Below are 26,919 nucleotides of genomic sequence, written 5' to 3'. Positions count from 1 at the left end.
CAAGCAGGCACTGGGTAAATGTTTAGAGAACAAATAAGCCCTAAAGGAACATGGGATCACAGAATGTACAGGAGACTCGGAGCCAGGATACCCAGAACCCAGGCCTGGTTCTTTGTGAACTCAGGCAAATCATTGGCAAAATGAGATTCCCTGATCCCCTGAGGAGCATATGTGAAAGTATTTTGCTTACTGGAAGGGCCTATGCAAACTGTACAGGTTTTCAGAGATAGCCCCTCACCTTTCCCTACGTGGGATAAGGAGTTCAAGGATATGGAAAATTGATAAGCCAAGAAAAGAGGCCAAGTCTGAAATTCCAGAACTAAGCTCCAAGGAAAACAGGAACCAGGCCCCGGAGGACTGATCACACTATATAGTGGTTGACGTGTTGGTTTTGTACATTGTTCTCAGGCTTTTACTGGTATGTCTGTGTTTTGCCTAAGCGAGACTTAAGCTTCAGACCTAAATAAATGCATGTCAACTGCTCTGAAGTAAGAAAGATACTGACAAGGGGAAAGGTCTGGAAAACAGTTGGCATTCTGCATAACAAGGGAAAGGTGACTTTTGGGCCTGAACTTGGTGACCTGGGGCAAGAGGAGCCTCAGCTCCTAGCCTCAGCCTTTGGGACAGCAGCACTTGCAGCCCAGGGTGGGCTGTGGGGACTGTCCTCAGAAGGGCTGCCTAGAGCCTGGGACGGGCCATGAGCACCTCCTGCTACAGGGAGGGGAGAAACTGGAATCTGGTCAGCAATCCCCTAAATTAGCACATGTCCTTACCTACCACAGAGTACCTGCCATCCATGGCAAAATCCTGAGTCAAAACGCCCAAGGTCCTACCCTTGCAGCAGCCTGTGAGCTCCCTAGGTGGTCAAGAACACAGCAAGTGAAATCCTCTCTCCTCCTCCTAAATAATTGTGCATTAAAGAAAAATTCGTGTGAAGGTAATTAGAACTCTTATTTCCATCTAATTCAAAAAGATACATGTACCTCAATGTTCAAAGCAGCTCTATTTACAACAGCCAAGACATGGAAGCAACCTAAATGTCCATCGAAGATGACTAGATAAAGAAGTTGTGGTATATTTATACAATGGAATATCACTCAGCCTTAAAAAAAAGAATAAAATAGCACCATTTGCAACAATATGGATGGACCTGGAGGTCATCATACTAAGTGAAATAAGCCAGAAAGAAAAAGAAAAATACCATATGATATCACTCATACGTGGAATCTAAAAAAAAAAGAAAAAAGAAGACACTAATGAACACATCTACAAAACAGAAACAGACTCACAGACACAGAGAACAAACTTAGGGTTACCAGAGGGGAAAGGGGGTGGGAAGGGATAAATTGGGAGTTTGAGATCTGCAAGTATTAACTACTAAATATAAAATAAACAACAAATTTCTTCTGTATAGCACAGGGGACTATATATTCAATATCTTGTAGTAACCTATAATGAAAACGAATATGAAACCAAATAAATGTATGTATATGTATGACTGAAACATTATGCTGTACACCAGAAATTGACACATTGTAAACTGACTATACTTCAACTAAAAAAAAAAAAGTCTTGTTTCCACCTGCAACTCCTGCAGAAGGGAGGTAAATAAACCACCAGGCTTGAGTCTACTAGAGTCTACTCTATTGCTAACATTTCTACTTCTAACATTCTCTTTTGGCGGGGCAGGTGCAGGAGTGCAGAGATGAGCCAGGTGGGAAGATGAGAGGCAAAAGAATAAATAAATCAGAGAATGAATAAAAGGCTTCTCCACCCCCTAAGCCTCCAGATGTTGTGCTCACCCTGGCCTCAAAGCAGAGCCCCTGTCGAGTGGAGGGGGCCCAGGAGGAGAGGACAGCAACACTCAGGGCTTCTCCCAGGAGATCTCTTTGATCCAGAAATGCCCCTAACACAGCAGTTCAGAGCGGAGCGAGACCAGGCCCTACAGGCCTCCAGCACCCACACGAGCCTCCAGCACCCACAGAAACCAGAGGGTTTCAGAACAGTGCCTGGGAAGGACTCAGACAATCCTGGCATCATGGGTCCAAGTGGGCTGTCTCAGCCACCAGGTTAGTCTCAAAGGGTAAAATGAATGGAAATCATTTTTCTATTTTCAAATTCACCATTCACTCACACCTGTAAAGAGCATCTTTGCAGAACCCAGTGTGGGGCTCCCTGTGTGCTCTGGCTCTCCTGAGACCTCCAGGAGCTTGACAAGCTGGAAAGGAATGAGAAGCTACTGCCTCGGGGGAGGAGCATGGGCTGGGGGTTGGGAGGCAGGGTAGTGACAACAGTCAAAATAGGCTCCAGGCCAGAGGCAGTGGACGGGGCCAACCCTGCGGATCCGTGCAGGAACAGCCAACAGACAACAGGGGGTGGGGGGAGGGCTTCTAACTCCCATTACTGAGAAAAGAATGAGATTTGGCAGTGAGGGGCCTGGCTCCCCCTTTGAATGAGGTCAGAATCAAAATCTAGGCCTCAGCTCTTCGGGGAAAGGTACTGTATTACTCAAGAGGAGACTGAGTTTATAAAATGGGCCTCAGGTCATAGTCTGATCAGTGACCCAAACTTCTGCACAGGATACTGGTCTGACAGCCTTGAGAACGTAGGTGACCAGAGCACCTAGCACAAACTGCTTGTTGAATGAATATACCGGTGAGTGAATTCTGGTCTGACCTGGAGTAGTTAGAGTAAAGCAGAGACAGAAAGAAGATGCATGTGTAAGCAATTGGGGACAACTAAGCTTACGTGACCATAGACCCAGATTACACCACGCTCTAGCTGGGGCACAGAGGGGAGGGAGGGAAGAGTGGGAAGGCAACTCTACATGTCAACAAGATGAACCCCGGCTGGCTCAGTAAACGCCCTGAGGAAAGGTGCCAGGCTACTCGTCAGCAGGGCCGGCAGCCCCAGATCTCAGAATATGGGGCTGGGACAGGCATGGGGAACAGGAGAAATGGCATGAACCTAAAACCAGGTATGTAAAATGGCCGTCACAGGAAGGCCTGTCTCCCAAAGGCCTGTCTGCAGCTTCAGGGCAAAGGCCCAACTCTAAGTAATGGCTTCCTGTCAGTCCCAAGACTCTTAGGGCCACTCCTCTGTCTTCACGCACCCTCCTCCAAGCAGCCTCACCTGTTTAGCTTCCTTCCTTCTCCCCGGATCAGACCTCCTCAGCGAAGGGCCCTGGGCCGCAACTCACACTGAATTTGTTCAATGCAGAGAAACGTGACAGAGGAAATGTGGCCCGGGACAAGATGCCTTCCTGGGCCCGCGGCTCCACTGCCCCCCGCCGCGTCCTCTTAGACACCCGTCTCCTCTGCTTTGTGAGGAAGACGACCCCCTGCACTAGGGCAGTGAGCAGGGTGACCCCAAACCTCGCTAAAGAAACTTCTCCTTCACATTTCTCCAAGCCCTTGGGCAGGGTTATCTTTCTCTTCACAAAAGCCTTAAAGAAGCATTCCCGAAAGAAAATGCAAGTGAAAAAGAGAACAGGGGCCAAGGATAATCCTGCAAAACAGATGAGCACCAAGATATCTGAGCAAAGAACCCTGCTTCCACATCAGAGGCAAGCGGGGCAGGAAAAATCAAAGGAAGCCACAGGCTTTGCTAAGGATGTGAGCACGGCAAAGACAAAGACACACACACGGGCGCAGCGCTCTGGCCGCGGGGCGGGTTTCGATCCGCACAGGGCAAGGCCTGGGTGTGGGGCAGGGAGACAAGTCTGGACCTGAGCTCTGTCGCTTCGCAGCTGGACGACTCTGGGAAGTGGGTCTCCCCTGGAGACTCGGTTTCCCCCAGGTAACACCTCCTGCCTCCAGGAGAGACAACAGCAGAGCAGAATGAACGGAGCTGCCCTTTGGAACAAATTTAGTTCCAAATGAGGAAAAAAATCAACCCACAGATACAAAACCACCCAAGAATTCTGACCTCGCTTTGCCCGCACTTTGGAATTCTTCCTGAGTTTCACACTGACAAGGCTCCACAAAGGGAAAGCTACCTACCCCCTGCCTCATTCACAAAGGAGCTCCTTCCCTAACCCCCAGCTCAGTTAAGAAGGAAGAGACTCACCATCTTACTCATTACAATTCCTCTGTGCTTGTGAATGAGGTTAGGGGTCCCTTTGTCTGCATTAAGCCCACACAGCATCTACAATTCCCGAACAGACTCTCCAAAGAAAGACGGTTTCAGAGAGTATTAATTTATATCAGAGAAGAGAGGGTAGGAAATAGGCTTTGGGGCTTGAAATGTAAATAAACAGAATAACAACAAGAAGGATGAAGAGGCAGCCACAGATAGGTGTACTTTCATTCAAAAAAATAACTGCCCCATCCTAAGATTACAGTAGTCTTTCGGTCTCAGCATCAGTTAGCAAAAGCAATGGCCATCAGCTCTGCTGGACTTGCATCTACAACTCCAGGGAGAAGTGCCTGGTCTTCCTCTACCCTATCCGTTCATTTCCTGTCTCTGCACATCCCCAGGTGGCTGCAGGTGACACAGGTGTGAGTCATTTACTGCCCACAGGAAGCCGAGCGGTGCTGGCCTCTCCCTCGCTGAGAAGGCCTGTTAGTTCAACTCCAGGTCCTGGGCTCTCCCCTCATTCTGATGGACCGTCCTGCCCAAGTTTCCTGTTCGCTACAAAGAGGGTTTCAGACAAGGATGCAGAGAGTATAAGAGCATCCTCTTATTCCTGGAAAATAACTCCCAAGAAAAAAAAGGAAGGCACAGGTCAGGAACATTAGCTTCATAAACAGAATGGCCAGTCACTGCTACCGCGCTCACCTCAAGGTTGCTAAGCCGTGAGGGCAGCAGGGAAAGGGGCCAGATACCCCTGGGCAGAAGGCAGGCAGGCTAGCGAGCACCTGGGCCACGCACAAAGGGAAAGGGAGGGGTCTTAGAAGCCCACTGCTTCCTTCCTGCAAAAGAGCTGTGTCATACATGAAGGCTTTAAATGGGTCACAGAAAAGCACACAGCTTTGGAATTCAGAAAATCACAAGGCGAAAAAAAAAAAAAGAGAGACAGAGAAGGGTAGGGAGAGAAAGAAAAAGGTTAGGAATTAAGGGGGAGTTGACTTAGCAGAACAAATGGCAAACATTCTTATTTATTCTTCCTTCTTATTTGCAAACAAGACAGACAAGATCTCTGGACAAGAGGACAATGGTGGCCTAGGCTCCTGTCTCAGAGAAGCTATTTGGTAGGAAATGATGAAAGCCAAGCAAACTCAAGAAGATGATGAAAAGAATGATAGGGCAAAAAGAGCTTAAAAAAGAGGCTCCTTTGGGGTATGGAATTACTTGAAGACCTCTAAAAGCTAACGGCCACAGTCCAGGCAAGAGTATTACCTGAATCTCTTATAATTAGTAGACATTATACTTGTGATCAGGAAAGGCCACCAAGCTACTTCCTAGCAGGAAAAAACATATACACAGCTTACAAATGTAAAATGTAGAGCTCTTATGGACAGGCACATAATTTAAGGGATATTATCTTTTTTGGAACAGTAGGTAATTAGAGCTAACCTCCAACTGTCCACACTAAAAAAATGGGAATGAGCGAGCTTAGGTAACTCCATAAATATTTATAGAGTACTTCTTAAGTGCTGGACATAGAAGAGGAAGTAGAATTTTTTAAAAACTGTATCAAATTCATGGTAAATCGATACGACCAGGGACTAGGTACATGACCAATTCGAATTGTTTAGCACATGGGCCTGATAATATACACACAATGGGTACAAGTATATACAAAATGTACAGGAGCATTGATGGACAGGAGAAATCAGTCTGATGATGTGATTAAACTTTCAGTTTGTTACTTTATATTCTGGGAGGGGTTCCACCATTTTTTCACTGTTTGAACCATTTTAAAGTATACACTTCAGCGGTTTTTAGTACATTCAAAATATGTGCCCCCATCACCACTAATTCCAGAATATATTCATCACCCCACAAAGAAACCTGGTACCATTTACAGTCACACCCCATTTCCCCCTCCCTCCACCCCCTGGCAACCACCAATCTACTTTCTATCTCTATGATAGTTTGCCTGTTCTGTACATTTCATATACATTTCATGCAGTATGTAGCCTTTTGTGTCTAGCTTCTTTAACATAATGTTTTCAAGGTTCACCCATGTTGTAGTAGGTATCGTTCCTTTTTATATGGCTGAGTAACATTCCATTGGATGGATACACCACATTTTGTTTATCCTTTCATCACCTGAGAAACACATGGGATGTTCCCACTTTATGAATAATGCTGCTGTGAACATTCACGCATATGTGACATTTTAAATATATAATTTTTAACCACCGAGGCTGGCCTCCCTAGTTATGCTTTAATTAGTCAAGAACTTGAACCCAATAGTCTGACTCCCAGTCACATTGCTTTGTTTTCATTCTCTGATCTGGAAGGTAACAGCAGTCCAGAAAATGCTCTCAATGGCAGAGGAGAACAGCAGAAATGTGAAAGTCATCATCAACAATCTATACACATGAAGCACTAGCTGCCCAGGCAGAAAACCACCTGATTGTACTCCTTCCTGTCCCCACAACCCAATAGGAGGGACATTACAGATAATCAGTGGGAAACTCCATAGGCTGACCTTTTGGATCGTTTAGTAAAACAGGGATGCTGTTAAGTGCATTCATGCTGCTGTGAGGCTAAATGAGACAAGGAGAATGACAGGTGGGCAAGCACTGACTTAGCGCCTGGCACACAACAGGCTTTCAGTAAAAGTTCATCTGTTCCTGCGATGAAGAAAAGGACAGAACTGGAGTGCTAACTCTCAGTTCTGAGAGGGCTTGATGCTGTCAAACCTACTTAAGGTGAAAGAGTGGTGAGGAAGGCAGGAAACCAGAACATGGGAAATAAGAAATGTTTGTAGAATCAGGACTAAGAGAAAAAAAAGAAAGAAAAATGTGAAGAATGTAAGAAACTTGCATGAAGAAACAGGAAGGGAAAAAAGTATAAGAAAATAAAAGCAAACATAAGAATATATGCCTAAAATGGCCCAAAGGGCAGACTGCTGGCATGTGATGAGCAAGCACGACAGGCAGATATCGAAGAGACTAAAGAGGACCCCCTCAGAGCGAGGGCAGAACCACAGGGAGGTTGGTCCAGGGCATTTTCCTGGCAAAGGAACGGGAGCAGGAGAGCAGAGACCTAACAGGGGAAATGAGACCCCATACAGACAGGACAAGGGAGAGGGCAACTGATTACACTGAAACAGGCAAAGCTCCACAGCACAGAACATGCTAGAAACGTGATGGCTACAACTGCTAAACTCAGAAGGCGATTTATAGAACCGAGGCAATAAAAAACGCAAAATTCACGTAAAGGAAGTGGGAGGAGAAAAAAGGGGCACTAGTAAAGGAGAATATGAAAAAGAAATAGGTGTTTTGGAGGAAAGCTGTCTTTTAATTTTTTTGTATCGTTATAAAATGTAGAGTTCTACAAAAAGTGAATATACACTTGGGAAATAACACCTGTATATTTATGAACACACCGATAAGAGATGGTTACCTTCCCTTCCTCCTCAGAAGAGGTGCGGAAAATGGAAGTCTATCCAGTCTTCCATATTCCCAGAATCCTGCTACCTATTTTATTTGGTATACATACACAGCAAATTGCAATTAATTTCAGCCCATTTCAGCTCTTAGCACAGTAGCATCCACCCATCCCCTGCCCACCCTGACGGCAGGCAACTGTGCTATTGTTCCTGGAGCACCTTGCACAGAGCTTGTGGGGCCAGGATAGGCAGAAAGGACTCTGTCCTCCAAATATTGAGGACAATCACTGAAGTGCAGACAGAGAGGCAGACAGACATTGTTGTTGCATCTCCTCCCTCTCCAGCTGAAGTGACTATCAGGGGATTTAAAGGACCCACAACATCTTTTCCCCCACTTCATTTCTGGCTTTTTCTACTTTTGGAAGCCAGACATTAAAGACTAGGACATTCAAAAACAACTGCATATACAGAGAAAATTAGAAAGTGACCAGGCATGCTCAGGAAAAGGCTCAGAAAACACCTGAAAAGACCTTAAGTTTACAATTCAGGCTGATTCTCAGGATAGAGACAGCCTACAACGATTAAAACAAAACAAAACAAAAAACCCAGCAAACCCTGGGAAAGGGGTATATCCAATTTCCAGAGTTACCACATTATTAGAATCAACTGTCCAACGTTCAACAAAAAATCACATGGCATACAAAGAAGCAAGAAAGTATGGCCCATTCGAAGGAAAAAATAAAGTAACACATTGTCCCTGAAAAAGATCTACAGGCAGATATACTAGACAAAGACTTAAAAAAGATCTTAAAAATGCTCAAAGAACTATCAGAAGATGTGGAGAAAGTCAAGAAAATTAATAAAAACATCAATTTAAAAAATGAAAATATCAATAAAGACATAAAAAAAAACCTAAGAAGAAATGAACAAAAAAGTCTGGAGCTGAAAAGTACAATAACTAAAATGAAAAATTCCCCCTGAGATATCCAAAGTAAACTTGAGCAGGCAGAAGAAAGAATCAGTGAAACTAGATAAAACAATGGAAATTGTCAAGCCTGATGAACAGAAAGAAAAGTGAACAGCACATAAGGGACCCATGGGGCCCCATTAAGCATACCACATACACACTATAAAAGTCTCAAAAGGAGAAGAGAGAGAAAGAGACAGAGAATATCTGAAGAAATCACAGCAGGAAACATCCCAAATTTGATGAAAAACATAAACATCCAAGAAGCTCAACAAATTCCAAGCAAGAAAAAGAAGTCAAAGAGATCCATACCAAGACACATTATAATCAAACTTTCAAAAGCCAAAGAAAATTTTGAAGGCAGCAAGAGAGAGGCAAATTGTCACATACAAAAGATCATCAATAAGATTATCAGCAGATTTCTCATATAGAAACTTTGGAGGCCAAAAGGCAGGGGTTCAATATATTCAAAGTGCTAAAAAAAAAAAAAAAAAAAAACAACTATGATAAATCCTACATGCAGCACAACTACCCTTCAAAAGTGAGAAGGAAATGAAGATATTCCCAGATAAACAAAAGCTGAGGACATCTGTGGTCAACAGACTCGCCCTGTAAGAAATGTTCACAGAAATCCTGCAAAGTGAAATAAAAGTACACTAGACAGTAACGCAAAGCCATATTAAGAAATGAAGATTTCAAAAAAGGTAAAAACATAAAATCTAATGTTATTATAACAATAGTTTGTAACTGCCTTTTTTGTTTTCTACCTGATTTAAGAGACTACAATTGGCCCTTGAACAACACAGGTTTGAACCATGTGGGACCACTTACACACAGATATTTTTCAAATAGTAAAAACTACAACACTGCACCATCCATGGCTGGTTGAATCTGCAAATGCAAAGGAACCACAGATACAAACGGCCGACAATAAATTGTAAATGGATTAATCTCTGCATTGTTCAAAGGTCAACTGTAATACAGTTAAAGAAAAAAACAATTATTAGTGGAAAAGCTAGTATTATTATAACTTTGGTTTGTAATGTCAAATCTTGTTTTCTACATAATTTAGGAGACAAATGCACTTAAAAGAATTATTACTTTATGTTTGGGGGTACACAATATACGAAAATGTAATCTTAAGACACAGCAACTGAAAGGGGTGGGAATGGAGCTATAAAGGAGCGGCTTTTGTACAGTATTGAAGCTAAACTGGTATAAATTCAAATTAATGTTATAATTTTAGGATTTTAAATGTAATCCCCATGGTAACCCTAAAGAAAATAGCTATACAATACACACAAAAGGAAATGAGAAAGGAATCTAAACATTTTACTACAAAAAAAAAAAAAAACCCACAACTAAACACAAACGAAAACAGTAACACAGGAAATGAGGAACAAAAAAGCTACAAGTCACATAGTAAACAAATAGCACGCTGATAGAAGTCCCTCCTTATCAGTAATTTCTTTGAATGTAAATGGATTAAACTCTCTGATCAAAAGATAGAGATTGGCAGAATGGATAAAAACACATGATCCAACTATATGGTGTCTACAAGAGATTCACTTAAGATCCAAAGACACAAGCAGGTTGAAAGTGACAGAATGGAAAATGATATTTCATGCACAGTAACCATAACAGAGCAGGGGTTGTTATTCTAATATCAGATAAAACAGACTTTAAATCAAAAAAGGTTAAAAGAGACAAAGAAGGACACTATTTATTAATAGAAAGTTCAACAGGGCAAGAAAATATAACAATTATAAACATTTACACACACCTAATGACAGACTATCAAAGCAAAATCTGATAAAACTGAAGGGAGAAATAGATAGTTCCACAATAATAGTTGGAGTCTTCAATACCCCACTCAAAATAACAGATAAAACAACCAGACGGAAGACAAGTAAGTAAACAGAGGACTTACGCAACACAATAAATCAACTAGATCTAACAGACATAGAAAGAACACTCTACCCAACAACAGAATACACATTCTTCTCAAGTGCAGATGGGATGTTTTCCAGGACAGACCATATATTAGGCCACTAATTAAGTGTCAACAGATTTAAAAAGATAGATATCATACAAAGTATCTTCTCTTACCCTAACAAGATGAAGTCAGAAATTAATAACAAAAGGAAAACTGGAAAATTCACAAATTTGTGGAAATTAAACAACACATTTTTAAACAGCCCATTGTTCAAAGAAGAAATCACAAGGGAAATAAAATACCTTGGAGATAAATGAAACCAAAACCACAACATACCAAAACTTACAGGATGCAGTGAAAGCAGTGCTACGAGGGAAATTTATAGCTATAAATGCTTATGTTAAAAAACAGGAAAGCTCTCATGACTGAACCATTATGCTATACACCAGAAAGCGACACAACATTGTAAACTAGCTGTATGTCAATAAAAAAGAATGCAGAATTTTTTTAAATCATTAAAAATTTTTAAAAAATTTTTAAAAGGAAAGAAAGATCTTAAATCAACACCCTAACTTTATAATTTAAGGAACTAGAAAAAGAACAGCTAAACCCAAAACTAGCAGAAGGAAGGAAATAATAAAGATTAAGAGCAGGGATAAATGAAATAGAGAAAATCAATGAAATCAAAAGCTGGTTCCCAGAAAAGATCAACAAAATTAACAAACCTTTAGCTGTATGGACTAACAGGAAAAAGAGAGAAGACTCAAATGATTAAAACCAGAAATGAAAGTGGGGACACTACCACCAATGATCCTACAGAAATAAAAAGGCTTATGAGAGATAACTGCACAACTGTACACCAACAAATTTAATAACCTCGTGGACATGGACAAATTCCTAGAAACACAAAATCTAAACCACAAAGAAATAGAAAATCTGAATAGACCTGTAACTAGCAAGGAGACTGAATCAGTAATCCAAAATCTCTCCACAAAGAAAATCTCTGGACCTGATGGCTTCACTGTGAATTCTACCAAACATTTAAGGAAGAACTAATACCAATCCTCCTCAAAATTTTCCAAAAAACTCTAGAGGACAGGGTACTTCCTAACTCATTCTATGAGGCTAGCAGAATCCTAAGAACAAAGCCAAAGACACTACAAGAAAAAAAAATAATAAAGCTACAGATCAATATCCCTTATGAACTGCGATGTAAAAATCCTCAAAAGATACTAGCAAACAGAATTCAGTGGCATATTAAGAGGATTATACACCATGACCTAGTGCGATTTACTCCTGTAATGCAAGGATGCCTCAACATACAAAAAGCCATCAATGTAACATGCCACATCAACAAAATGAAGGGGAGAAAAAACACGCGATCACCCCAATTGATGCAGGAAAAGCATTAACAAAATTTAACATCCTTTCAGGATAAAAACACTCAACAAAATAGTAATAAAAGTAAAGTACCTCCACATCATAAAAACTATTCATGAAAAACCCATAACAAACATAATATGCAATGGTGTAAGACTAAAAGCTTTTCCTCTAACATCAGGAACAAAGTGAGGATGCCACTTCGTCCACTCTGTTCAACACAGTACTAGAAGTTCTAACCAGAGCAACTAGGCAATAAAAAGAAATTAAAGACATCCAAATTGGGAAGGAAGGAGTAAAATTATCTGTTCGCAGATGATATGATCTTATATGTAAAAAACTCAAAGGATTCCATAAAAAAAGCTGTTAGAACTAATACATGAATTCAGCAAAGTAGCAGGATACAAAGTCAGCATACAAAAATCAGTTGCATTTCTATACATGAACAATTAACAATTTGAAAAGAAAATTACAAAAACAATTCCATTTATAATAGCATCAAAAAGTACAAAACACTTAGGAATTAACCAAGGAGGTGAAAGACTGGTACCATGAAAACTACAAAACACTGCTGAACGAAATTAAAGAAGACGTAAATAAATGAAAACACATCCTATGTTCATGGTTTGGAAGACTTAATAGAGTTAAAATGTCAATACTACCCAAAGCTATCTACAGATTCAAAGCAATCCCTATCAAAATCCTAATAACCTTTTCTTTCTTTCTTTCTTTCTTTCTTTCTTTCTTTCTTTCTTTCTTTCTTTCTTCCTTCCTTCCTTCCTTCCTTCCTTCCTTCCTTTCTCTTTCTTTCTCTTTCTTCCTTTCTTCCTTCCTTCCTTTCTTTCTTTTCTTTCTTTCTTCCTTTCTTTCTTTCCTTCCTTCCTTTTCTTTACTTTTCTTTCTTTTTTGCAGAAATAGAAAAATGGAATCTCAAGGGACCCCAAATAGCCAAAACAATCTTGAAAAAGAAGAACAAAACTGGAAGACCTCACACTTCCTAGTTTCAAAACCTACTACAAAGCTATGGTAATCAATTACAGTGTGGTATTGGCATAAAGATAGACACATAGACCAATGGAATAGAGTACAGAGTTCAGAAATAAACTCTCACATATATGGTCAAATGATTTTTGACAAGGATGCCAGGACCATTCAATGATGGAGAAGGACAGTCTTCAACAATCAGTGCTAGGAAAATTGGATATCCACATTCAAAACAACAAAGTTGAACCCTTACCTAGCACCATGTACAAAAATAAACTCAAAATGGATCAAGGACTTAAATGTAAGACCTAAAACAATAAAACTCAGAAGAAAACAGAACAAAAGCTTCAAGACATTGGACACTGGATTTCTTAGATATGACACCAAAGGCACAATACCAAAAGAAAAAACAGACAAATTGAACTTCATGAAAAATTTAAAATTTTGCACATCAAAAGTCATTATTCACAGAGTAAAAAAGCAACCCACAGAAAGGGAGAAAATATTTGTAAATCATGTATCTGATAACGGATTAAAAACCAGAATAGAGAAAAAACTCCTAAAACTCAACAACAACAACAACAACAAAACCAAACAACCCAATTCAAAAATGGGCAAAGGACTTGGATAGACATTTCTTCAAAGAAGACATATGAAAGCCCCAAAAGCACTTTGAAAAGACAAAGTATAATGATGGTTGCCAGGGCCTGGCAGGGAGGGGAGAATGGAAGTTACTGTTTAATGGGGAGAGTTTCTGTTTCACAAGATGAAAAGAGTTGTGAAGATGGATAGTGGTGATGGTTGCACAATAAGTGAATGTTTTTAATACCACTGAACTTTACACTTGAAAATGGTTCAGAGGGTAAAGTTTATGTGTATTACACCACAATAAAAAAATGGAAAAATAAATACGTAGCCTTTTTCTGTATCCAGACAACAGAAGGACAATTTTAAAAGGTTCTTAAGAAAACAAAAACAAACAACAATCAGGCCAGCCTGCAATTAACACATAACAAGATCAATCTGGCAGTAGCAGAAAGATAGCGGGGTATTCAGTCTTCCCAGGAATGAAAAAAAAAAGTGTAAATTACAGGGAATTTTAGAAATCAAAAGGAAAATATTTGGGAAAAGATCTATGTGGAAGTAGGAATTTGCAACCAGTCAAGGGGGACCAGGGTCTGAAATAGGATAATATTATTTTTAAAATCCCTTAAGACATGTATTAATAATTGTGCTATTCCTGCTCCCCAAAGCAACCCTATCTATGCAGTGAATGCTAGAGTGGACCTAGACCCTGGCAAGACCTACTAGGTACAGATGGGCCAACCACAGGTCTTTAAAACCAGGAGGGCAGACCCCAGGGATTCCAGATCCAAAGGGCACACAGGCAGAGCCCAGAGCTTACCCGAGGTCTAAGTTGTAACTTCTAGGACACTCCAGAATATGAGTGAAGCAGAAATAAACCTGATCTACCTCTCCTCACCCCCTAGAGCTACCTGCAAGAAAAATCAAGTGTCTCAATCTTCAGCACTGAGCAACAGGGGAAACAAAAAACTCACCCCGAGAAGTTATAACCACAAGACAACCCTCACAGATTTGTGGGCCAAATTCCTACCACATGGGTGATCAGAAAATACTCAATGCTCTATATTGCTGGTGGGCAGAAGGATAAATTAGCACAACCACACTGGAAGAGAGCTTTGCATAGCTAGATGTGGCAGAAATTCCACTCTAGTTTGTACCATGGAGAAACATGCTCACTACACCAGGAGGCATGTATAAGAATGTGCACAGCAAGGTTGCTCCTAAGAGTAAACACAGGGAAGCAGCCCAAAGGCTTCTTGGCAGTAGAAAGGATAAACACACTGTAGCACATTCACACAGTGGAAAGCTACATAGCCCTGAAAACAAATGGAGTTACATGTATCACCAAGGATGAATTGCTAACGTAATGCTAAGCAAGTCACCGAAGTCTACAGTATGACTCCATGTCTAAGATGTTCAAAGAAAGGCAAAACTAAACAATCAGTTATTTAGAGATTGTTCATAATGGTTAAACTATTGAGAAAATCAAGGGAATAATTACTGCAAATGTCAGAATTGCTGTGGGGGTAAGGGGGGTTGATATGGTCCTAATCTTTTATTCCTTAACCTGGGGGATGGGTACATATATGTTCATTATTTATTTGTGTGTGTGTGTGTGTGTGTGTGTGTGTGTGTGTGTTAAATATGTCTTCTGTGTGACATTTTGCAACAAACATGGAAAAAAGAAAAAAACTTTGGAATGCTACACAGCTGTTAAAGAATGAGGCAGACATCTGTACTGATATGGGAAGATCTCTAAGATACATTGATAAATATATCTTAGGGCACAGGGCAGAGAGAGAGGATGTAGGAAGAAAAAAAGAACAGAAATATACTTCTAATTTAAATGGACTCATCAGCTCTTAAAGGACAGACAAGACACTTTAATCAGAGGTGGTCTCTAAAGAGTGAAACTGAGTTACAAGGGAGAGAGAACAAAAAGAGTTTTTAATACATTCAAATGTTTATACCAGGTGCAAGTATTACTTAGCTAAAATAAGTTAAGCCCTAAGCCTTTGGGTTACCACTTGGTAACCTGTTACAAGGCTCTATTAGGCTCAAGTGGAGCACCTCTAAGGCAGTTACCTGGGTCATACATGGGCTTCCTTTGCCTTATCAGTAACCGTTCCACCAGACCTCAGATTTTGAGGCAGAAGTCCTCATCATCTCAAATGATTTCACAGCCAAGGGTAGAACTCCAGCCCATCCAAGCCCAGAATCGCACACTCTAGATGTTATGATATAATAAGAAATAATGTGTTTGGTCTTTGTCCTTGTCCTAGGCTCCTGACGCAAGAGTTTCTAAAACCCTTGGAATTCCCTGAGTGACGGGGTGAAAGGAGCATCTTTTGTCCCAAGATGTAGCTCCAGGATGGAGGCTGGTTGCCAGAGGAACCAACCACATGATCAGAGGATTGGAATTTTCAGCCCTACCTCCAGACTTCTAGGAAGGGAAAAGGGCTGGAGATTGAGTTAATCACCAGTGGCCAATCGTGCCTTCATAATGGAACTCCATAAGTACCCTAAACAACAGGGTTCAGGGAGCTTCCTGGTTGGTGGACACATTCAGGTGCCAGGAGAGGAGATCACCCCCAATTCCACGGGGATAGAAGGTCCCGTGCTTGGATCCTTCCAGACCTCACCTAAAGTACCCCTTTATCTGGCTGTTTATTAGCATCCTTTAAAAAAAAGAATCCATAAACGCAAGTAAAGTGTTTCCCTGTGTTCTGTGAGCCATTATAACAAATTATCAAACCCAAGGAGGTTGATTTACAGCCAGTTGCTCCGAAGTACAGGTGGTAACTGACATCAGAAGTAGAAACAGTCTTGTGGGACTGAGCCCTTAACCTGCGGCATCTGCGCAAACTCCAGGTGGTTAGTGTCAGAACTAAATTAAATTGTAGGTCACTCGGTTGGTATCAGAGAGTCAGAGAGTTTGCTGGTGCTGGGGAAAACAGCATATTTGGTGTCAGAGGCATTGTAGGTTAAAAAAAAAATCAGAGACCACTGGTTGGGATTCTATCGATAACTGGACCCTTGGGTTTACTCTGCAGGGCTGGCTGAACTGGGACAAAAATCTCGAAGAGGCAATACTGAAATGTTCTTCTGGGGCCATAAATCTGCTCAGAATGGCTCCATATGCCCTCTGCCCCCAAAATGTCCTTTATCTACCCCAAGGAGAGAAAAGCCTCTTTAAGCTGTGTGTTCTCTCCAGCTGGAGAAGCAAGCCATGAGGGAGAAGAAAACTGACTCAGAGCTGTAAGAACAACAAAGAGAGAGGCCAGCTACAGGGCTAGACACAGACCTTTTCTTAAAAGGTAAAGCATACCACCTTCTAACTCGTGACTTCAGTCTCCACATACTTCTCCCATCAGCAGGAGCCCCCGCTGTCTATTCTAATATTTTCTCCAGATCGGATCTCAGGACTAACTGCTCTGGTCTAAAGCAAATTCAATTTTCTCAGGAAATTCTGAGTTGGGTATAATGCCCACCTGCACAGATGGCACCTCATTCCAGCTCCCTATCTCTACCCCTCTCCCCGACATTGGGTCCTTCCACTGCATGATTGGGTTGCTTTCCCAGCTCTGCATTTCAGGATGGAGGCAGAGTTGTAAATTCAAGCTCCCCAAGTCCCCTGTCCACTTCACCCCACAACAACCTTTCTCCTGTAATACTGTTTGCTTCTTCCCTCCCACATGCACGCAGCAACAGCATGTCTGAATTGCAACAACGGCCTTTCAGAGCTAGTCCCCAAGTCTGACGCCTGACTCTCTCCAGGCCAGGGCAGCCGGCCCACTACCTCCAAAGAGTTTCTCAAAAGCCCATTCGCCTTTCTTGGGGTCGCAGGCTCAAACATCTCAGAGGCTTCTCGTTGTCTCACAGTCCAACAGGCAGCTGGGCATACACAGCACGAATCTCCCAGCCCTGATTCTCACTACCCCACAACAGCATCCACTCTTTCAACAGGGTTTTCTACGTGCCAGGGTCCCATGGGTTCAGCGGAAAACAGACACAAATCTCCACCCTCATGGAGCTTCCCTCACCATCCTCCTGCCAGTGAGGTTGAGGTCATCATCGCCCTTTCCCGGTGCCCGGCTTTCCTCGTCACCATGGCTTTCTTCCAAGTGCCACTGCCTGGGTGCTATCCCCTCCTCTCCACTAACCCAGATATGACTCCCTCGTTCAAGGGAGGGAGTCTTCTCTTCTCTCCTGGGAAGTCCTTCCTGAGCAACTCCCCTCCCACCCAGCCCCGCCGCCCACAGGCCCGGGGCCTCACGTGCTCTCCTCTCCCAGTGAGTCCTCCTGGGACACTTCTCTGCCGGCACCATCAACACAGCCGCCACTATGATGTGTCCACTAGGTGCCACTTCACGTTATTTCATTGAATGCCCCCAGTAGCCCCAGAAGGGAGGTCTTATTGCCCCTATTTTATAGATGATGAAACCAAGGCTCAAAGAGGCTAAGGAACTTCCAGAAGTGACAGGGCTGGTAAAAAGCTAAGCCCGAACTCCACCCCTGTCCCCCTGACTCCAGAGCCCTAGTCTCAACCAGGGCTACACCACTTCCCTGATAATTTTATACACTTGTTTTTTGCATTTAGCATCTTACCCGCCACAGAAACAGCGCTCAGTAAACGGCAATTATGACTTCCTTATCAACTGGTCACTACTGGAACGTGTATTTCACCCCAGCACGTGCACCCCGTCTCTCCTCAACCACAGGATTAGCGACCGTGGGCGGGGACCATGTCATCAGATCCTCTGGTAGCCTGACAGCTTCCAGCATCTGTGCCTGCCACAGGTGCACAGCAAATGCTCAAGGAAAGAACACCACCGTTTCTCAGAATCATGCACAGTAATAACGTTTGCCCTTCTTAAACTATTCAGTCAATTGAGAAAACCCAGGATTAGATAACGGGGAATTTATTCTGCCAAATACTGAAACTGCCATTTAAGAATATAAGGAGTAAAAAGGGATGGAAAGATGGTTTGGGTCAGCAAAATTACAAGCAGCTGTTTTGCAGCCGGCTGGAATGGGATGGTCAAAATCCAGAAAGGCTGAGGAAAGCCTTAAGGTCTTACAGGCTTGGCCTCTGGCAACATGATGGGAAGGAAAGTCCTGCCCTGAGTGAAGACTCCCAACTGGCCACAAGCCCAAGTGACAACAAATAGCTCTTGGGACAGAAGCTGCAAACACCCATCAAGAGATTAATTTCAGTAGGAAAGACAGAGAGTTTCAGGTTGGCCTTTTCAGGCCTGTGCACAATGACACTGAGACACCACATTCTAACACCCTGGGGAACAGCAGAAAGACTCCAAGGCCAGGAATCAGGTTTGTTGCTGCCAAAGCTTAGCGCTCCTCCTCCTGGTGGGGCTGGGTGACTTACTGAAGCCCCCTGAACCTCTGGTCCACCATCCACGACTTTAACCTGTCCCAGCGAGAACTGTCCAATAAATAATAAAACTATAAAGTGCTATACACATGTAGGGCCTATTATCAACAACAGAAGCAAACAGAACATCAGCAGTTGGTTCCATGGTGTCCAGGGGTGCGCTAGTGGAGACCAGACCCTAATATCTGTTGAAACCTTAATGGCTAATGGGTGGGGGAGAGGCTGCCACTACTAGGTTACCAAAGTTGTTTTACTTTTCTTGACTTAAAGATTAAATTCACCTTTGGGGACAGAACATTTTTCCCCTCTGTGTTGTAATTCTATTCTGCTATCCCCAGGCATTCAGTAAAATTTTGTGATGTATCTGGTAATATTTTTAAAAGATGTACTCTGAGAAGTTATGAGACAGGTCTGTTTACATGTTTAAGGCAAAAGAAGAGGGAACAGCCCTGAGACAGGGAGAATGACAGGTGACACGCAGAAGAGAAGAATGAGTAGACAGCTGGCGAAGGAAAGAAGTAACCCAGGTAGATTTCATTCATTTAGCAAATATTTTTTGAGCCCCAACTATGTTCCAGGCTTGGTGGAAAACATAGTAAGCATTCCTTAGGTATTTCAAAAAGTACTTGCAGAGGAGAACTTGGTAAAAGAATTCCAACAGGTCAAGTGTGAAAAGAGCTTGAGTAATTGTTATTTAGAGACGAGACTGACATGTTATCTCTGAAGATGGAAGAGATCAGAGCCATCTAAGACTCAAAAGTCAAATACAGTAGGTTTTGCCTCAAATGGTATCTACGTTCATCTCTCTGCCTTCTGGCCTCCATAGTTTCCAAGGCGAAATGATTAATCTTAATCTTATCAACGATCCCTGGTGATGAGTTGCTTATCTCTTCCTGCTTTCAAGATTCTTTGATTATGATGTGTCCAGGATAAATCTCTTTGACTTTATCCTACTTGGAGTTCACTGAACTCCTTGGGTGCATAAATTATTGGTTTTCATCAAATTTGGGGAGTTTGGGGCTATTATTTCTTCAAAGATTCGTTCTGCTCCTTTCTCTCTACGCACTTTCCAGGACTCCCATCGTGTGTGTGGTAGGTGTTCTACAGGTGTCTGAGGTGTACGGTTTCCTTCCCGTTTTCCCTTTGTTCCTCAGACTGTTTAATCTCAGTTGACCCGTATTCAAGTTTGCTGATTCCTCTGCCTGCCCAGCTCTGCTGCAGCCCCTATAGTGATTCGTTTTCCATTTTAGTTATTGTTTTCAACCCTAGAATTTTTTGTTTGTAATTTCTATCACTTTTGATCATCTGTTTGGTGAGGCACTGCTCTCTTACTTTTTTTTTCCCCTCATACTTTCTTTTAGTTCTTTACACATATCTTTAAATAGCTGATTTGAAGACTTTGTCTACAAAGTCCAACGTCTGAGGTCCTCATGGACAGTGTCTATTGATTGTGCCTTTTCCTGTGTACATGACATTGTTTGTTTCTTTACATGTCTAATTTTTTGTTGAAAAAAGATTCAGCCGTTTTTCTTGAATGAATGTTCCTTGGATTGCTGCAAGCCTTTGATTAATTTCCAGGGATCTGAAAAAGTTGATTTTGCCAGCTTTTGCCAGCTTTCTCATTTCTTTTATGGAGCAATATATTTTAAGAAGTCCTTATTTCACCATTCTCCAAGAACCTATATCCCTTACAGCATTTAGAAAGAGGTTTTCACCCCTCAAAACAATTTTTTGGAGAACAGGAAAAAAAATCTAATATTTAAATACTTTGTACTTAATCTTAAGCCCCAAGTAGTATTATAAGTGCCATACTTCAATTTTTTAAATCTGATTATTTAAAATAAAATACACAGCAACATTTTTTAAATACAAAATTTTATAATTCCAGCATCCAGAAAAAAAAATTGAGATAATATTCCAAAATAACCAACAGTGAGACCTTACACATTGTTTTACTTTTCTCGAGTAAAAGCACCATGGCTCTTGTTCCGTGGTAAGATTTAGAGCAACAGTCTGATTAGGGTACACAGGCTATTTGTAAAGCTGCATTGTAGGATACTGAGTGGACTGCGAGTTTTGCTATAAACATGCCGTCCTGAACAGCCTAGGATGTTTGTGTGCTAGTCCCATTATACCTTAGGTTACATTTCTAGAACTGAAATTACCATGTCCAATGCCTTTTTTTTTTTAATTTTAGGTTCAATTTTCTCTGTACCCTCTGCCATTCAATGCCCTGCCCTGTGGAGGAGCACATTTTCCTCTCTCTTTGGACGGAGATTCTGACACCCAGTGATGTCACTGCCATCACTTAATAATATACTTTCATGCTATTTATCATGCAATGCTCCCTCACCACCTGAAGGGGGAACTCAGAGCCAAAAGTAAGGAAGACAATATTTAAAACTTCTGAAAAGCAGGACTCTAAGACAGTCTGCCACACAAATTTTCTTTTCTTGGAACTCCACAGACCTTCAATCTTACCCATATGGAGCTACGTAAGCATCAGACATCGGAGGGGAGGTCAGACTGCATTAATCATTTTCAACCAGGTCCCATACCATTCACAAGCTTCCTAAAGCCACACTCAGTGACCAAGACAGGAACTCAAGTACACATCTGTTTATTATCTAAAATCCAAATCTCTAACAAGCATTTGATGACAATGTCCTCCCCAAAGAGAGTTGTAGCTCTCCACTGGGAGGTTAGGGAGAGGCCAGGGTTCTCACCATTTCCAGTGGAATGAACTAAAGAACAGGAAACGGCAAGCATGGGTTACAGGTGCCAGAATTTCTTAGTCACCAAGAACTCTAAAGTTTCAGACTCCTTTCCTCTTCATTTGAAAAAGGGTAAGATGCAAGGAGGAAATGCCAGACCTGGACTCAGACGTCTGGGACTCCAACTCTAGCCTGGCTGTGTCACTGGCATGATTTTAAAACTAGCCCTAGGTCAGACAAGGCTTGGAAGATAAGCAGAATCTAAATTCCACCTTACTTTGCATTTTAATTCCACTGATCTTGTGGCCATAGTGCATAGAAATGAAGCTTTGAGCAGATTAATGAAATCCAGTCACACAACCCAGCAGCCTGGGTGTGGAAGTGGAGTTCCACGGGAAGAAAGGATTAGGCATGCTTCAGTCTAGGGCACATGGGCTGTGAGACCATCCCCGGCTAGGGGAAGATGGCAATGACCCAGGGCCCTGCCTAGCAGTAGGAGTCAAAGGCTAAGACCCAGTTCCCCCTGGGCAGCAAGCTCTTGAATTCTAAAGCAGTGTCATCCAGTTGAGAAAGAAAGTCCAAAAGTTGCTCAGGAAAGTAACCTACTACAGTTTGAAATCATATCATTATTTCCTTATTAGGTAAGCTTATTTAATTCTAGGAAGATTAAATTTAAGTATACAAATATGCCTAAGAAAATTAAAACCACAGTATTTATAATTTCATGTTAGGAAATCTGTGTGTATCTGTTACTTTACATACTTAAATGTTCAAGGAAATTTGGTCTGTTCAGAGTAACAAGTCAGCCTCAAGATTCCAATTAAAATGTGTAACTGAGTAACTGGCTTAAACTTGTGATTTTAAGTTGGAATCTTACTAATTTAAAATCAGTATTGGCAGATGACAAATAAGCACATGAAAAGATGCTCCATGTGATTAACCACCAGAGAAATTCAAATTGAAACCACAATGAATGGGATATCACTACACACCTTTAGAATGGCTAAAATGAAGAAGTCTGACCATATCCAATTTAGTGATGATGTAGCAGGATCAGAACTCTCATACACTGCCTGTGGGAATGTAAAATGGTACAACCACTCTGGAAGGCAGTCAGGCAGTTTAAGTTAAACATACACCTGTCATATGATCCAGCCACTCCACTCTTACACAATCTGCCCAAGAGAAAATGAAATATATGTCCATACAAAGACTTGTACACAGAAGTTCACAGCAGCTTTATTTAGAATCACCAAAAACTGAAAACAACTAAAATGACCAAGAACAGGTGAATGGATAAACAAATTGCAGAATATCCACTAATGGAATATTACTCAGCAATAAAAAGAACTATTGATACATGCAACCTGGACAAATCTCAAAATAAGTATGCTGAGTGAATGAAGCCAGACAAAAAAGAAATATACACTATATGATTCCACTTATGTAAAATTTCAGAAAATGCAAACTAATCTGTAATAAGAGAAAGTAGTTCAGTGGTTACTTGGGAGTTGGGAAGGCAGAGAGGGGTGGGAGGAAGGACTTACCAAGGGGCACGAGGACATTTCTGGATAATCACTATCTTAATTGTGGTTATGGTTTCAAAAGTGTATGCATATGTCAAAATATAAATTGTATACTTTAAATACGCGTAATTTATTATGTCAAAAATACTTCAATAAAGCTGTGTGAAAAAAACATAAAATAATATAGGAATATTTAAGAAAATGTAAGTTAGTTTAATGTATTAAATTTACAGGAATCCTTTTAAAAGTATTAAAGATTCTGTTAATTGTAAGTACTAAAACAACTGAAGAAAGTTGAATGTAATTCATAAACTCTCAATTTAAAAATTTCAAATGAGTTAATTTTGCAAATGGATCAAGTATTAACAAAAGACCTCTTAAAGTGATTGTTGAAATTTTCTGGAATCATAAATAGAACAGAAAGATTTGTAGGCTATATTTAAAAGCTAAATGTAAAAGACTAGCCCTTAAAGGAAGGACAAGATTTCTGAGTTTGCAACTTGAACAAATTGAAAATCAATTTTTTTCAACCAAAGTAACTTCTGAATAATCTTTGCATTACACAAAAACCCAGGGGTGGGGGGGGGCATCAAAAATCTCATCCAGACATGCCACCCACCCAAAACTCATCAAGTCAGTTAGTCTCTCTGAATCTTAGCTTCCCCATAACAGAGGAATGTTTTCCAGAATAAATAATCCATTTATTACTAATGACTTAATATTAATCAATTTTATAATGATAACTAGCACATTAGTAAAAGCATTCGGAGAAGCAAATATTAAGAGGTTGGCAGCTTGATATCTCTGCATAGTTAACTGCAGCCTTTCCCAGACCCTGGGCTGACTGGTGACAGACATGCAAAAGGTGACACACGGATCCTCAGAGACTAAGCATGACTCAGCACAGCCAGATCATGGAATTTTCCCGAGGCCTCACTTAGGGATGGATGTTGGTCAGGAGAGGAGCTGCCACATGTGGAGTTTGGCCCCATTCCACACACAGCTGGTGGAAATGTACTTAGAGCAGCCATGGCTATCCCAGCCCCCTGCTTCTCTGGCCTGCAGGCAAATCAGGATAAGGAGGTAAGGAACAGCTGCAATGAGGGGATGCTGAGATGACCCAGGGTTATGCCTTCTGGCATTAAAAAAAAAAAAACAAAACACCACATCCACTTCCCTCCAGGATCACCAAGGAGACAGAAAGGAGAGGCCAGGGGAGGGCAGGAACCTTCAATGGCAGAGTCTTACTTACAGTAACTAAGCATAGCTCAAGGGACTTAGGGACTGAGAAGCCAAACAAGCTTTAACAAATTAAATGACCTGGGAGAAGAAGGCCCTTCGTGGGGACTTATTTTCCCTTCCTATTAATGGATTTTGGAAGACATGCAATAAAAGATGACACTCTGAAAAAACAGAGGCAGGGGGTGGGGGGATGGTCAGAATCTCAGACTCTGCTAATTAGTCTTCTCTGCACCCCAATTTCTCACTCCAAAACAGAAGTGGTTTGGGGACCTTCACTTAACTGTCCCTCTTCTCCCCACAGGGATGCCAGTAAGAGCCGTAACACTCAGCTCTATCAGCCAAGGCAGGAGGCCGAGAGAAAGCAGAGAAAACAGGGCAGTGGAAACTTTGTGGAGGGTGGAGTCCATCAAAGGTCCAGAGCCATTTCCACTCATACCCATCTGCCTTTACACTCTGCCCATTTTCCCAAACAAACTCAGTCTTAGAGTGCTAAACGGCCATGGCTGGCCCACGACCCGGGACAAGCAAGGACTGTGGAAAAATCTCAGGAAGAAGAACAGCTCCTGGGTCCTGAAGGGTCACCTGAGAAAAATCCCCATACAAAGGAATCCCCATGCTGAGCCCTGGACTTGAGCTCTGGGCAAAGTCGTCCCTGAGCCACAAAGTTTCCAGGGCAGCTGGCTGTGAAACGAGGGTGATGGCTGGCCTGCTTCTGGGTGAAGGGAAGAGCATATCAGTGTCGGAAATGCAGGCGGGACACTAGGCAGAGCCAGGCTCATGCCCGGCTAGGATGCTCTCACAGACCAGCAGTGGGAGATAGGACGGGACCATCAGGTGGCTCCCGGCCCGAGGGCCTTGGACTTCAGGCTGCGGAGATGCACCAGGATCAGTGCAATCAGTGGAGTTTCCTGTGTGAGGGGAAACCTTAAGAGTTGGAGGTTAATACAGGGCGGTGCGGCCAGAGAGCACTATGTGAGGGGAAGAGGGGCCTAGTCCACCTTCACCCCCTCATCGTTGTGACTCCCAAAGGCTGAGCATCACTGGAAACACATGTCGTGTGCTTTTACAGCCAGTCACCAGAGCCACTTCCCGCGCCCAGCTGTGCACACCTCCCCACACCCCTCACTGCCCAGCTGCCTGATCTTCACACTGACTCAAGGGGCCTTCTCAGAAGCTGCCCAGCCCTAGAGATGCTTCCCGTGGTCCTAGGAGCCTTGCCACTCCCCCCCCCCGCCCCCCGCCACAGGCATCTCAAGCCACACACCCTCCAGAAGTAGGGCCTCCTGCTGAAGCTGGCTAGTCGCCAACTGGGGCCAGCAGGGAGCCAGACATCACTTTCCTGTGAAAACCAAGAAAACCAAGAAAACCAAGAGAGATGGGAACAAAGACAACTTATATTTTCCAAAAGTCAGAGCTTGGCCCTTTTTATTTACTGAGCTTGATAACTGACGAGCCAGGACTGCTCACATCCACTGCTGCTGCTCCGGAAGGACCCACATGCACCACCACCCCCCCGACCTGGACCCAGGCACAGCACTTACCCTCAGGGTTTTGTCAGCTCTCAGAAGGCCGCTATCTAAATAAAAGAAAAAGAAAGCGTTACCCTCGTTTCTCTCCAGCACTCCCCAGAGAACCTAGGGGTGGCGGGAACAGAGACTGAGCGCCCAGAGAAGAACTGCTGCTTTGCATCCCCTCATCGCAGGGGCATCTGGGGGACACGAGGACAGCGCAGGGCTGTAAGGACCCCAGTTCTGTTGTCCAACTGCCTGGGCTCCATACTTCGTGCTCTACCACCCATTCCGAAACCACTCAAAGCTTGTTTTCCCATCTGTGAAATGGGAATAACAACACCCCCGTCAGAGGGTTCCCAATGAGGTAACACTCAAAGCACTGGCACCAGGCCTGGTACCGGGGATGCACTCAGACGTTTGCCGACGTGCTTAGTAACAAACATTTAAGTAAAACCTTTTCCTGGCACCCAATACACAAGAACAAGAACTTCTAGAAACTCACTGCTTTATCTGAAGTGCTCTGTCTTTCTGCCTCCTTCCACCCAGCCCCAGGCCCGTTTCCTCTGCAGAGCTGCCTCCAATCCTGCAGAAGCCACCTCCCCAGGGGTCCTCTGAGCCTGGTTCCTGCCTCTACGTAACCTGACACAAATTAAGAAGCTACTTCTGTTTCCCTGGCTAATTCCTCAGATCCTTTCCTGCAGAGATCCCCTCTCCCCTGACACACACACACACACACACACACACAGGAGCACACCCCATGTCTGGACCCATGGGAGCCTAGCTGGTGGTAGGTGACCACTTTTTGGAGTTCACAGATTGCTTTGTTTCTGAAAGGCCACACCTGACAGTCAGCTCCAGCCACTAGTCAATAAAGAGCAAAATGGAGACGCAGGCCTGCAAACCATCAAATGAACTAAGTCCATGTTCCGAGAAAACCAGTTGACTTTGTAGATTATATCAAGGTTGAAAATGAATGTTTAGGGCATTCAATTCAATTAAATACTTCTCGAGCACATGCCTTACATAAGGCACCATACCAAAGGCACAGGCTCTGCTCCCCAAGTGCCAGAAAGTAAGTCGTGGAGGCGAGCTAACAGAGATAAGAACAAGTGACCCACGTGGAAACTCTGAGCCTGACAGCTTGGGGCGGACCCCTGCCACACCCTTTCTTAGCT

The 26,919-nt window shown here is 42.6% G+C and overlaps 1 protein-coding gene across 4 annotated transcripts in view; it reads right to left on the bottom strand.

Annotated features, from left to right (window-relative positions):
- PC (pyruvate carboxylase) overlaps positions 1–26,919 on the bottom strand; it is a 103,846-nt gene that overhangs the window by 61,109 nt on the left and 15,818 nt on the right. For all 4 annotated transcript variants that reach the window (XM_074371673.1, XM_074371672.1, XM_074371671.1 and 1 more), the window contains one exon: positions 25,775–25,809. The gene's annotated coding sequence lies outside the window, so the exon portion shown is untranslated. Of the gene's footprint in view, positions 1–25,774; positions 25,810–26,919 lie in introns of those variants that run through there.

The sequence above is a fragment of the Camelus bactrianus genome, chromosome 10 (genome assembly GCF_048773025.1).
Source record: "Camelus bactrianus isolate YW-2024 breed Bactrian camel chromosome 10, ASM4877302v1, whole genome shotgun sequence".
In the NCBI taxonomy this organism is placed as follows: domain Eukaryota; kingdom Metazoa; phylum Chordata; class Mammalia; order Artiodactyla; family Camelidae; genus Camelus; species Camelus bactrianus.
The sequence above is the reverse complement of the archived record's forward strand: the minus strand, read 5'-3'. Positions and strand labels throughout refer to the sequence as shown.